We start from the raw sequence: 13588 nt of genomic DNA, 5'->3' as shown, positions 1-13588 counted from the left end.
CCTAAGTAGCTGGGATTACAGGCAGGCATGCGCCACCATGCCCAGCTAATTTTGTATTTTTAGTAGAGAGGGGGTTTCTCCATGCTGGTCAGGCTAGTCTCAAACTCCCAACCTCAGGTGATCCACCTGCTTTAGACTCTCAAAGTGCTGGGATTACAGGCGTGAGACACCATGGCCGCCCTATACATGATTTTTTAGAGCCTTACCCTGGGTATGTTGTTGTTGTTGTTGCTGTTGTTTTGTGATGGAGTTTTGCTCTTGTTGTCGGGGGTGGAGTCCAATGGCACAATCTTGGCTCACTGCAACCTCCATCTTCTGGGTTCAAGTGATTCTCCTGCCTCAGCCTCCCGAGTAGCTGGGATTACAAGCGCCTGCCACTAAGCCTGGCTAATTTTTTCGTATTTTTAGTGGAGATGGGTTTTTGCCATGTTGGCCAGGATGTTCTCGAACACCTGGCCTCAGGTTGATCTGCCCGCTTTGGCCTCCCAAAGTGCTGAGATTACAGGCGTGAGCCACCATGCTCGGCCCTTAGGTAAGTTTTGACTGAACTGTAACTCATAGATAAGGTGACCAACCTTCTCAATTTGCCTGTGACTAAAGGGTTTCCTGGGATTGCAACTTCAGGGTTAAAACCAAGAAAGTCCTAGGCAAACCAGGACAAGTGGGTCACTCTACCACAAAATACATCTCTGTATCTATTGTGAGGGCTCTGTTGATGCCATGGTCTATTATATCATTCTTTATGAGGCTCTCAGGAGAAATTCTTGTCTGGTCTACATACCAAGAATAGTTGTATATCCTCTAAGGAGTAAGTGGTTTGTTTTTATCCTGTGAACACTGTGAACCGTGTGAGTGAGCAGATTTCCCTTTTTGCCTTGGCTGCTGGAAGTCATAGAATTAAGTATGTGTGACACAAATTTAGCTGCGCAGGTCACTATGTTCTGTACTTTTTGTATCATTCCAGGCTCTACTTTTTCCCTACCTTGTTTTGTTTTTTTTTTTTTTTTCAATCTTACCTTGCCCTGTCTTAAATGTAATGATCTTGTTTTATTTTATTTATTTTATTTTATTTTTGAGATGAAGTCTAGCTCTATCACCCAGGCTGGAGTGCAGTGGCACAATCTCGGCTCACTGCAACCTCCACTCCCAAGTTCAAGCGATTCTCCCACCTCAGCCTCCCAAGTGGCTGGGATTTCAGACACCTGCCACCGCACCCGGCTACATTTTTGTTGTTGTTGTATTTTCAGTAGACATGGGGTTTCACCATGTTGGCCATGCTGGTCTCAAACTCATGACCTTGAGTGATCCACTCACCTTGGCCTCCAAAAGTGCTGGGATTACAGGCATGAGCCACCGAGCCCAGCTGATTTTATTTTATTTTATTTTAAATGTGTTTCTGGATCAAGGCAGGGTAAAATTAAACAGTTCTTGGAGTCTATGGACTCTGCCATGAGTCACTGAATATATGGAATGAAATGTAAAATTAATGTGTATAAACATGTTTTCCGAGGGAGAAGGAGCCACAGATTTTAATAATTTCTTAAAGAAGTCTGCATTCCTCCCCAAATATTAAGAGCCTCTGGTATAGGTGAACCAAGAAACAAATCAATGCTTTTAGTTGGAAGGTTGAAAGTTTCACTTGCAGTGCTGATATTTTAAAACGTTGCAACGGTGGCATGGAGGAATGTTGGTGGGTGGAACACTGGAATGGCAGAGAGGAATGTTGGTGGGATGGAATGCCCCCCGGAATGGAATGGCAACATGACAGAATGTGGTGTGCTGGAACATTAGTGTGTGAGAATACTAGGCTATTCTAGAATGTTGATGTAACTGGGCCTACACAAACATAGCTGTGTAGGTCACTATGTTCTGCACTTTTTCTATCATTCTAAGCTTCACTTTGTCCCTACCTTGTTTTTTTTTTTTTTTAAATAGAATATCACCTTCCAGATGTCCTTGCATCCTCTTGCTTTTTTTTTTTTTTTATTTTTTTTATTTTTTAAGACAGGGTCCTGCTTGTCACTGGGCTGGAGTGCAGTGGCATGATCATAGCTCACTGCAACCTCTGCCTCCTGGGTTCAAGCGGTTCTCATGCCTCAGCCTCTCAAGTAGCTAGGATTACAGGCATGTGCCACCACGCCCAGCTAATTTTTGTATTTTTAGTAGAGGTGAGGTTTCACCATGTTGGCCAGGCTGTTCTCGAACTTCTGGCCTCATGTGATCCACCCACCTCAGCCTCCCAAAGTGCTGGGATTATAGGCGTGAGCCACCACGCCCAGTAGCATCCTCTTGCTTGTAGCTCAATTGTATCTCAGGGTTGGGCTACCATCTGATTCGGCCTCTGAATCTCTAACATTCCCTAGCTTAGTGCCCTGTAAGGGTCCAGTAAAGATCAAACTGGTGGTTCAAGCCTATAATCCCAGCACTTTGGGAGGCCAAGATGGGAGGATTGCTTGAGCTCAGGAGTTCAAGACCACCTGGGCCATATAGTGAGGCCCCATCTTAAAAAAAAAAAAGATCCAATTGGCTGCTGGTACATGGGCTGTGTCCGTTTTACACTGAGCCACTTTTTCCTTTCTGACTGTGCCCACTCTCCTTCGAGATCTGTCTCAACTACCTCGCAGGCTCAGGACTCAAGTAGACTACCTTGTCCACTCCTGCATCGTCAGTGCCGGTTCAGAGGCTGCCAGAGGGCATGCCAACCCTGTGGCTACTCTAGGGTAGCCTGGCTAAGCTTCTGGCCAGAGGCCTGTTTGCAGCTGGGGCTCACAGGGCTGGAGTTCAGCTTCTGGAGCTGTTAGGCTGAAGGAGACTCAGCATCCATGAGGTTAGTCAGGAGCAGGGGAGGCCAGATCAGAGTTAGTTGAGGGAAAGGTGAGTCTTCATTGCCAGAAGAACCTGATCCAAAGGCCAAATCCAAGAGTTGGGGTATGGCAGAGACTGGAGTTCAGAGCAGGAGCGAATGGGGAGGAGCTGGGGTAAGGGCTGGACTCCTGGTCGTTTGGTCCTCCTTTGCTTCACACACTCATTCGTGTGGCTGACATCTGCTGAGGACTCCTCTGTGGCGGCTTGTCCCTGCCCTGGAATTAACCAACCATAATAGGGAGATGGACACATAGACAATCACAACCCAGTGTGGTTGGGGATATGACACAGAGAAGCTGCAGGAGACCAGAGGAGATCCCAACTCAGCTTGGGAGTCAAAAACAATTTCCTAGAGGAATACTGTCTAAGCTGACTCTGGAAGGAGTCAGGGAGGGCTGGGGGGCATTTTGAGATGGGAAGGCTGCCTCAAAAGCCCAAGTGCATGGAAATTTCCCAGTACCTACCTGTGGGCCTCAGATTAAGGTGCTAATGATCACAGACTGTTTTGTTCTTTGGGCCACACATTTGTACTATCCAGGTCTAATTACCTTCAGATTTTCCCCAGCTACTCCAATAACCCACAAATTGAAGTCTGTTGCAATCAGTTCCAACCAGGAGAGGATAACTGCCTCTTAACATGTGGGGACATTTCCTGATTTTGAGAGAACAGAATTTTCTGGAAGTGCAAAGCCTGCTGCCTCCCAGCCAGCCTGCTGCCATGGCCTTTCTTCCGGGCCCACACATTAGCTCTAGGTCCTCATCCCAATAACTGGGTGGGCCATTTATTCCCCAGGTGACCATCTCAGTTACTTCAACTTTAAAATGAGCTCCACAATGGTGTGGGGAACGGTTGCTACAGTGGGTGGCAAGAGAACTGTATTCAAACCACGGAGGCTTCACCGATGGCGCTGTGTGAGGTTGGGCAGGGCATTTCTCTCCAGAACTCAGCTTTCTTAGCAGTGAGAAAGCAGAAAGGATGCAAAGATGGCTAGGATCTCTTCCTGCCTTGATGATCTGTGTCTACGGCAAATGCTGGATGTCCTGCTTCTCTGAAATAGAGGCCATGTGATAGAGTGGATTCTGGAGACTGAATATTTAGATACATGATTCTGGCTCTGACTTGCCGTGTAATTCTGGGACAACCATGAAACCCTCTGTGAGCCCCAGTTTTCTCATTTGGTAAACTGAGGTAACACCTACCTCACAGGGTTTTATGAGGCTCCAGTGAACTAAAAGCAACATGATGGTGACGATGACAATGATGATGGTGATGGTGGTGGTGGTGATCTGTCTCCACAGCAGTCAATCTCTTGGAATGAATTACAATTGTGGTTGTTGTCAGGAAGTTAGGAGCCAGCTAACTCATAGAGAATGTGAACAAATCTCTGAAAGCCTTCCCCGTGGCAGAGCAAACATTCCCAGCAAGAGCTATTACTGAGGGGAAAGAGGAATGAACTCATGCTGACTATGCCCATTTATTTCTTCCATTCCTGCAAGGTAGGTGTTCGTGTACCCATTTACCAGCTGGGTGACCAGTATATAAACCTTTCAGAACCTCAGTTTCTTCACCTGTAAAATGTAATTACCAGACTCAGGCTTGGTGAAAGCTATAGTGGACATTGATTGATCTGGGCTGCCCAGCATCCAAACACTCCCTATTTGAAGGAATTCCAAGCTATGTGGGGGCTGAAGGAGGCAGCAACTCCTCCTGACTCTTGTGGGCTTGGGATTGGCCAAGTTGATGTCCTATATGGGCTCTGAGTCTGGTGGCAGTTAGCAGAGGGGCAAGGACAGTCCGAGATTACTTCAGGTGGCTGCAGTGGGCCAAGAACCCAGCAGTGCCATGGTAATGAAAAAGTATCTGTGTGGCTAGAGGCTGAGTCTGTCCTTAATAGGTAGTTCCCATGGCAGGACTTTGGCTGTGCCCAGCTGCCTTTGATTCTTGTCTAGCTTTCCGGTCTCCCTGTCATTTCAGTAAGACATTCAATAGCCTTCCAGTAAGGCCTCTTTTTGCTTAATTTTGCCAGAGATGGTTTCTGTTGTTTACAACCGAGAATCCTGACTGATACAGAGTAAACCTGGTAACATGCCAGGAACAATGTCCAGCATAAGCACTAAAAAAACTACACACACACACACACCCGCCACACACACAGGCACAGAAACTAAGGTTCAGAGAAATAAAATGATCTGCCTGTGGTCACACAGCAGGTGGTGCTATGGGGGCTGAACACGGGCATCATGGTAGTACACTGCGTTAATTTAATTTTATTTATTTATGTATTTATTTATTTGAGACAGGATCTCACTCTGTCACCCAGGCTGGAGTGCACTGGCACGATCTCGACTCACTGCAACCTCCGCCTCCTGGGTTCAAGTGATTCTCCTGCCTCGGCCTCCTGAGTAGCTGGAACTACAGGCGCCCTCTACCATACCCAGCTAATTTTTGTATTTTTAGTAGAGATGGGGTTTCACCATGTTGTCCAGGCTGGTCTTGAACTCCTGACCTCAAGTGATCCACCCACCTTGGCCCCCCAAAGTGCTGGGATTGTAGATGTGAGCCACCATGCCCAGCTGGTACACTGCATTTAGATATCACTTTATTTCACAACACATTGTAGTGCAATGTATTACTAACACATTCATTCATAAGTCTCCAAACAACTTGGTGAGGCCAGCAGGGCTGGAATAGTCTCTTGAGACAGAGAAGAAGGCACTAGCTCAAGGTAACTCTGTAAATAGTGGCAGCCTAGAATCCAGGTCTCAACTCCACAGCCCAGGGCTGGTGCTCTGGTGGTGTTCACACATGTGAGCTCACACATGCACACGGTGCTGCATTGTATGGCTACCTGGTGCATTCGCAACCTGGGGTGAGTCAGCAGCTGCCTATGGTGTCATCAGGGAGGGAACACCATGTACCGGAACTTGCAGAAAGGAGTGCTTCTGCAGCTACCATGTGATCTGGGGTACAGGAGAGTGGGGGTTGGTGCTGGAGAAGCGGGATGGGAGGGAGGAGGGGACAGGTAGAGCTGTCCTAAATTAGGGCCTCCTCTAGTGCTCTTATTGGGCCCACATTTATCGAGGGAGGTTTTGGTTCCAGCAGTGTTGGCAAAGTGGCTTAATTGAACTTAATGGAAGAAAAATATGTAATGCATATGGATAATGCATAAAATGAGGCCCCAGGGAAAACTGGATGGAGGAAGGGTGATGAGCTGATGATGAGTCTGAATGATAATCAGATTGCAGCTTCAAGGGTGAGCCCAAGTAGAAAACATCAGGGACAACTCTTCCTCCCTAGGGACCTAGGATCCTCCTGCTGACCTCTGTACCCAGCCTGCCCTGGCCTTCAGACCTTGACCTCTCACTTGGATAGAGTCAGAGAATGTCAGATATACAGGATTCTGGAATTAGAATCAGCCTCAGGATTCTAGAATCACAGACCTTCAGCACCACATATGTTAACAATAGAAAATTTCAGAATTGGGCTGGGCGCTGTGGCTCATGCCCATAATCCCAACACTTTGGGAGGCTGAGGTGGGCAGATCACCTGAGGTCAGGAGTTCGAGACCAGCCTGACCAACATGGAGAAACCTCGTCTCTACTAAGAATACAAAATTAGCCGGGCGTGGTGGCGCATGCCTGTAATCCCAGCTACTCGAGAGGCTGAGGCAGGAGAATCCGGGAGGCAGAGGTTGTAGTGAGCCAGGATTGCACCATTGCACTCCAGGCTGAGCAACAAGAGTGAAACTCCATCTCAAAAAAAGAAAAGAAAATTTTGAAATTGAACAATCTGACAACTGGAGCCCCTTGGAAAGAAATTTAGGAGATCTTTCCCCAACTTACATTTAATAACAATAAATAACATCTGTTGAGCACATCATAACTTCCAAAGTCCTTTCACATCTACACAGACATTGCATAAGAGTGGGTGGTATTATATCTTCAGGTTAAGTATTGTGCAGAAGATCAAAATGGGCTGGTTGGTGGATTGCTTGAGCCTGGGAGTTTGAGAGCAGTCTGGGCAACTTGGCAAAACCTCGTCTCTACTAAAAATACAAAAATTAGCCAGGTGTGGTGGTATATGCCTGTAGTCCCAGCTACTTGGGAGGCTGAGGCAGGAGGATCACTTATGCTGGGGTGGTCAAGTCTGCAGTGAGCCATGATTGCACCACTGCATGCCAGACTGGGCACAGAGGAAGAGCCTGTCTTAGAATAAAAATTAAAAATAAAATAAACAAAATGGGCTTGTTGGGTGTTGGAAACAGATGCTCAGTGCCACAAAGAAAAATTAGCGCTGAGACAAAGGATTTTTCAGCAACACGATTTTTACTTCCTGGACTGCAGGAAGGGTACGCTTGCTGGCCATCTTGCTATGAGAGTACAATGAACAAAGGAAAACATATTTATCCCTTATGCATTTGGGGTTGTCCTTACTGCTGCTTCTGATCTCCATTGGCTGGAGCCAGACCTCACAGTCTAAACTAAAATCTGATTGGCTAACAACTTAAAACTTTTCTAAACAGGTGAAAGCAATGGAGAGCTGGGACATGTCTGTGAGCACGTCCAGCACAGATATCTTGGTTAAAGTACAAGGACATAGAATGTACTACCTGCCTATAAGCATGGTATGTCTAACAGCTACATAGGGTAGGGCTTAACAAAGAGTTATTAGCACACTTATGATTTATTCTTTAACAAGAAACGAACTTTAAAGAGGGACTTTTTTACTTCCCACATTGGGATTGGAACCCAGCCTTGCAGGACAAATTCTATTTTCCATATGCCAAGGTTTTGATAGCCTTGTTTTTCATAATTATATAAACACTTCTATTTGGCATAATGTGCTCAAATTCTCTGTTGCGCGGTCACGTATGGTTTTTCGGAATGCATTTTGGCATATTGCAATGCTAAAAAATATGACTATCATTGTTGCATGAGCATAATCAGGGTTGGTATATTCTGTGATAGCTTTTTGGCTGGTTTTCTCATCCAGCACTATTTTCAGTTCACAAAGGACTTAAACAACATATCCAAGGATAGATTTAAAGTCACTAATGTAAAGACTGAACTTCAAGTTACTTCAAGGTTTAGTCAGCACATGTTCTGATTTTCTTAGAATAAAAAGTTAAACTACCAAAGATAAGGAAAGAAGACAAAAGGAAACACAAGCTCCGGTCGACAGGATCGCATAATGACCGCTACACAGAGGGGTGGTTGCCGGGGAAGCGGAGGTGATGCTTGGAGGGAACCTGTGCTTGGGATTCTGCCAGTAAGGGCTGCCCGGGGCCTGGGGCAAATCCCTCAAGCCTCTGGGTCTCAGTTTTTCTCAATTTCAAATGGGGATAATAATTCCCACTCTGGGGAAAGTTCGGGAGTTGATCAGCCCTGGAGGACATCTGCAGCCACAGGACAAAGAGCTAAGAGAGATGGTGAAGGGGGAGGGGTGTGGAACCGCAGGGAGCTGCGAGGGGCTTATGGCTTCCATGGTAACGCACCACAGCCAGGAGAGAAGGCGGGGTCTGGGAACCCAGAGCTGGAGGTTTCGAAGATGAAGGTTTCACAAAGAAGCTCCCTCCTTCGCGGAGAAAGGCCTCCTTGGAAATAAAGCTGGCTGCAGGACGGCAGCCCTCTGTGATGGACAGGCAGTGACTTCGCCCTATGCTTGAACAAACAAGCCATATCACTTTCCACACTGTATTTAACTGTCTATTTAACCTAGCAGTCTTCCTCCAGTAGGCTGAGAATTCCCTGAGGACAGGAATTACGACTGATTCATTTCTTTGTTCCTAGAGCCCAGGACAAGACCTGGCACACAAAAGATACTGTCTGTAGGTTAGTGGACTATGGCTGAAGGTGGGGCTAGAGAGATCTACTTGTCCAGAGACCCTGGAGCCCTAAGGGGTACTCTCTCTAAAATAGAAAGTCAGCTGGGAGTAGCGGCTCATGCCTGTAATCCCAGCACTTTGGGAGGCCCAGGCGGGCGGATCACCTGAGGTCAGGAGTTCAGGACCAGCCTGGCCAACATGGTAAAACCCTGTCTCTAAACAAATATAAAAGAAAAAAAACAGCCAGGCATGATGGCCGGTGCCTCTAATCCCAGCTACTTGGGAGGCTGAGGCGGGAGAATCACTTGAACCCAGAAGGTGGAGGTTGCAGTGAGTCGAGATTGCACCATTGCACTCCAGCCTGGGTGACACAGCAAGACTCCATCTCAAAAACAAATAAATAATATAAAATAAAATAAACTAGAAAGTCAACATGTTATAATGCTTCCTCCATGTGAGGACCCTTCATGTATTGCTATGGTTCATCAAGGTCAAGTTCAACCCCCATTTCCTCCATGAAGGCTTCCAGACTATTTCTTTTCTCCTGTCTTAGAATCTTTGCAACTCTAATGGTCCTTACCCCACATCTTGGCATTTGTTTGGGATCTCTCTCTGACTGCTCTGTAGGGGTTTCATGGGTCAAACCTACTCTTTGTCTCTAGTAAGTAAGGCCTGAAAGGCAAAGTTGCAGGATTTATTTTTTTTTTTGAGACAGAGTTTCGCTCTTGTTACCCAGGCTGGAGTGCAATGGCGCGATCTTGGCTCACTGCAACCTCCGCCTCCTGGGATCGGGCAATTCTCCTGCCTCAGCCTCCTGAGTAGCTGGGATTACAGGCATGTGCCACCATGCCCAGCTAATTTTTTGTATTTTTAGTAGAGACGGGGTTTCACCATGTTGACCAGGATGGTCTCGATCTCTCGACCTCGTGATCCACCTGCCTCGGCCTCCCAAAGTGCTGGGATTACAGGCTTGAGCCACCGCGCCCGGCCAGGACTTGGCTCTTCTATGCTTCCAGCTTCATCTCTCACCATTCCCACCTTGAATCTAGTGTGTACCCAAACTGATGTTACTTGAAAGAACCATATGCTGTCTCTTAGCTGTGGGTCTTTGAATACACTGTTCCTTGTGCCTTGAATGCTGTTCCTCATCATGTACCACAGATCTACTTTCATCTGTCAGTGGGTCCTTTAAACTTAATAAATCAACGCTTACTCCAGGAGGCCTTCCCAGAGTGTTTGGCTGGATTAGGGACCTTCTGTAAATGCCTGTAGCCATGAGCTCCTTGAAGATAGGGATCGGGACCTCATTTAGCCAAGATTCTGGCAGGAAATCATTGTCAATCAATGTTGAATGGACAAACAAATGTGAATGTCTGAGAAAAAACACCTAGCAGGAGAGCTGTGAAGGGGAGTGGGATGTGCTAACATTTCCGAGTTCCAAGATTCAACATTCTCTAACTCTGGGCTAAAGATTCACACTAAGGCTCCCCTCCATCCAGAGCCCACTCTCCAGCTAGCTTCTCCACCCTGTGCCCTCTGAGTGTTTGTTCTCAGGCAGGCACACACACATGTTCTGAACATAACCGGGAAAGCAATTTACAAGAAATAATTGCTGGTCGATGTGTGCTTGGGAGCAGCGGTGAGCTCAGACTATTTCTGTCTGCGCATCAGCCCACCCAGCTTCCTCCCACTGCAGCTGCCCTGGGGGAGGGGCTCCTGTCACACAGGGTGGGCAGTTTGTTTCTAACGCAGGACCCAGACTAGCCAACCTCAGGGACAGCCAGCTCTGATCCTTCATTGAATTCAAAGGAGAGGAGCTGTTGCGGGGCAGAGAGGAGCGTTATGAGGCCTGGGATGTGTAGGTCAGTGAAAGCAGTGCGCACATTCCCTTTCTCTACCTGTTGGGGAAAGTCGACCGGGTCTGCAGGGCCGCGCTCAGTGTGCGGTCTCCCCCAGACCTCTCAGGCTCAGAGTCCTCAAAGCTTGTCTTTGTTCTTGTATAGCCTGTTGTGCTCAAAGGGTGGTCTCAGACCGGCATCATCAACATCACCTGGAACTTGTTAGAAATGCAAATTCTGGGGACTTACTCCTGACCTATGAGTCAGACACTGGGGGTGAGGGGCCGGCTCTGTGTTTTAACAAGCCCTCTACTCAGCTGATTCTGATGCGGCTTGGAGTTTGAGAACCACTGCCTTAGGCTGCAGATGACCACTTGAGTGTTTGGAATGTACACAGCATCTCCCCCTTCCGACTGCGAGCAGCCTAAAGGCAAGGGCATTAGCAAATTCTACCCCGAAACCTCCCTGTCTCCCTAGTAATAAAGCCCAGCACATAAAGTGTTTAGAGAAAAATTGGCTTTTTCTGATGAGGATGTCAAGTACAGAGAAGGGATTTATCCTGTGAAAGGTCGCACAGAGTGTCAGGACTAAACCTTCCAATATCACCCACCCCGACCACATGTATACACAAGTACCCTAAGCTCTTTCAATAACAAATAACTTGCAGTTCCTGGGACGCGGTAGGCTCTCTCTCATTGTTATGAACAAGCTGTATTCTGACCATAATGTTTTCCGTTCCTGTCTCACCTGGAAACTTTGAGTCATTTCTGATGATTCATCTCAGACATCATTTCTTCCTCCCTAAGGACTCATGAAGGGCCACCATTGGGCCTCCTGTCCATTTGTGTGCCTGCTTTGCCCTCCATATGAGCCCCCTGAGGGCAAGAGTTGTCTAATTCCTCTTGTTTCTGCCTGCACAGGTCCTAGAATAGAATGGACACCACTAAGTGTACTACAGTAAGTGGACAAGGGTACTGGGTTTCAAGTGCTGAAAATAGGCTGGGCACAGTGACTTACAACTGTAATCCCAACATGTTCGAGACCAGCCTAGGCAACACAGCAACCATCTGCCTCTATAAAAATTTTTTAAAAAAATTAGCTGGACACAGTGGCACACACCTGTAGTCACAGCTGCTTGGGAGGCTGAGGCAAAAGGATTGCTTGTGTCAGGAGTCTGAGGCTGCAGTGAGCTATGATCTCCACAGCACTCTAGCCGGGCTGATAGAATGAGACTGTCTCAAAAAAAAAAAAAAAAAAGTGCTGAAATAAAAGAACACACACACACCACCACCACCACCACCACCACCACCAACAACAACAACAAGAACCACAAATGAAGCAAGACCAGAACCCAAATCTCTTGACTTCCAGCCTGGAATATTTCTGTGGGTGACTTGCCCTGTCTTGCCACTCCACTGTGTACCCTTTGGCTGGCTCAGGCACAGGTATCTAAGAGAGACTCTTTCGCTGTTGCCAAATCCAGCAGCAGGTCATGTCACTGTCTGAAATGTCAAGAGCTGCTTTTGGTGGTTACTGAGCTGTGTCTCCACAGTCCTTGTCTTGCATTCCCAAGGCAAAGCCTAAAAGCCATTGCCAAAGTTAGAAGAGCAGCTGAGAGAGGGCTGGCAGTCAGCATCTTGCCCTAAGATTCCTTTGTGATCCGATTAGTAATAAAAAAGTTAAAAAAAAAAAAAAAGCGAACACGTAGTGCTTTCCATTTGCCAACACTATTCTATGTACTTACACGAACTCAGTGATTTAATCGTTCCCCAAGTTCTATGAGGAAGGTACTACTATGATTCCAGCTTATATAGATGAGAGGACGGAGGCATAGAGGTTACCTAGCAAGTAAGTGACAGGGACAGGATTTTAACCAGGCATTTGGCTCCAGAGATTTTCAGTATAACATAGTTTACTGTTATCATCCATTTGTAATTTTCAAACTCTTTTAGCAGGCCGGGTGTGGTGGCTCACATCTATAATCTCAGCACTTTGGGAGGCCGGAGGCGGGTGGATCACTTGAGGTCAGGAGTTCAAGACCAGCCTGGCTAACATGGTGAAATCCCATCTCTACTCAAAATTAAAAAATTAGCTTGGCATGGTGGCGTACACCTGTACTCCCAGCTACTTGGGAGGCTGAGGTGGGAGGATCCCTTGAACCTGGGAGGCGGAGGTTCTATTGAGCTGAGATTGTACCACTGCACTCTAGCCTGGGTGACAAAGTGAGACTCCACCTTAAAAACAAACAAACAAAAAGTCTTTTAGCACTTTAATGTGTATGAAGTGAGTTAAAATCCATCACATCATTGAACACTTGAAATAACCCAGCAAGGGGACTGAGGCTCAGGAAGATAGGGACTTTATCAAGGCCACACAGTGGCAGAGCCCACCCTCTGGAGTCTGTATTCAGTCTGATAACCATTCATTCATTCATTGTTCTTCTTTTTTTGTGATGAGTTCTTGCCTAGGCTGGAGTGCAGTGGTGTGATCATAGCTCACTGCAGCCCTGACCTCCAGGGCTCAAGTGATTCTTCTGCTTCAGCCACTCAAGTAGCTGCAACTACAGGTATAAGCCACGACATGTGGCTAATGTTTAAATTTTGTAGAGATGGGGTCTATGTTGCCCAAGATGGTCTTGAACATGTGGGCTCAAGTGATCCATCCACCTTGTCCTCCCAAAGTGCTAGGACTACAGGCGTGAACTGCTGCGCCCAGCCCCTATTCATTCTCTCACTTACTTAGCATTCACTCCTTCATCTACCTGAGAAATAGAATGACGGCTGAGCCCTGTGCACACCATATTCTCTCTCTATCTGTCCCTCTGAAAGGGGTTTCCTATAGGATGGCTCACTCCAGAGTGGGGCAGAGTTGCTGGAGAGGCAGAGATTGTCCCCCTCTGAGGGCTAACCATCTTCCCAGGGGCTCATAAATATACCTACTGTGGGGCAGGAAAATCATGTCAGAGTTCTATGACTTCCCAGTTGGGTGAGGGGCTCCTCTGTGCCTTCACAGGCCCCAGGCTTCCACCTGATTGCATGGAGTTGTTACTGACCATTTTTC

This window comes from Saimiri boliviensis, chromosome 11 (assembly GCF_048565385.1).
Source record: "Saimiri boliviensis isolate mSaiBol1 chromosome 11, mSaiBol1.pri, whole genome shotgun sequence".
In the NCBI taxonomy this organism is placed as follows: domain Eukaryota; kingdom Metazoa; phylum Chordata; class Mammalia; order Primates; family Cebidae; genus Saimiri; species Saimiri boliviensis.
This window is presented reverse-complemented; position numbering follows the sequence as displayed.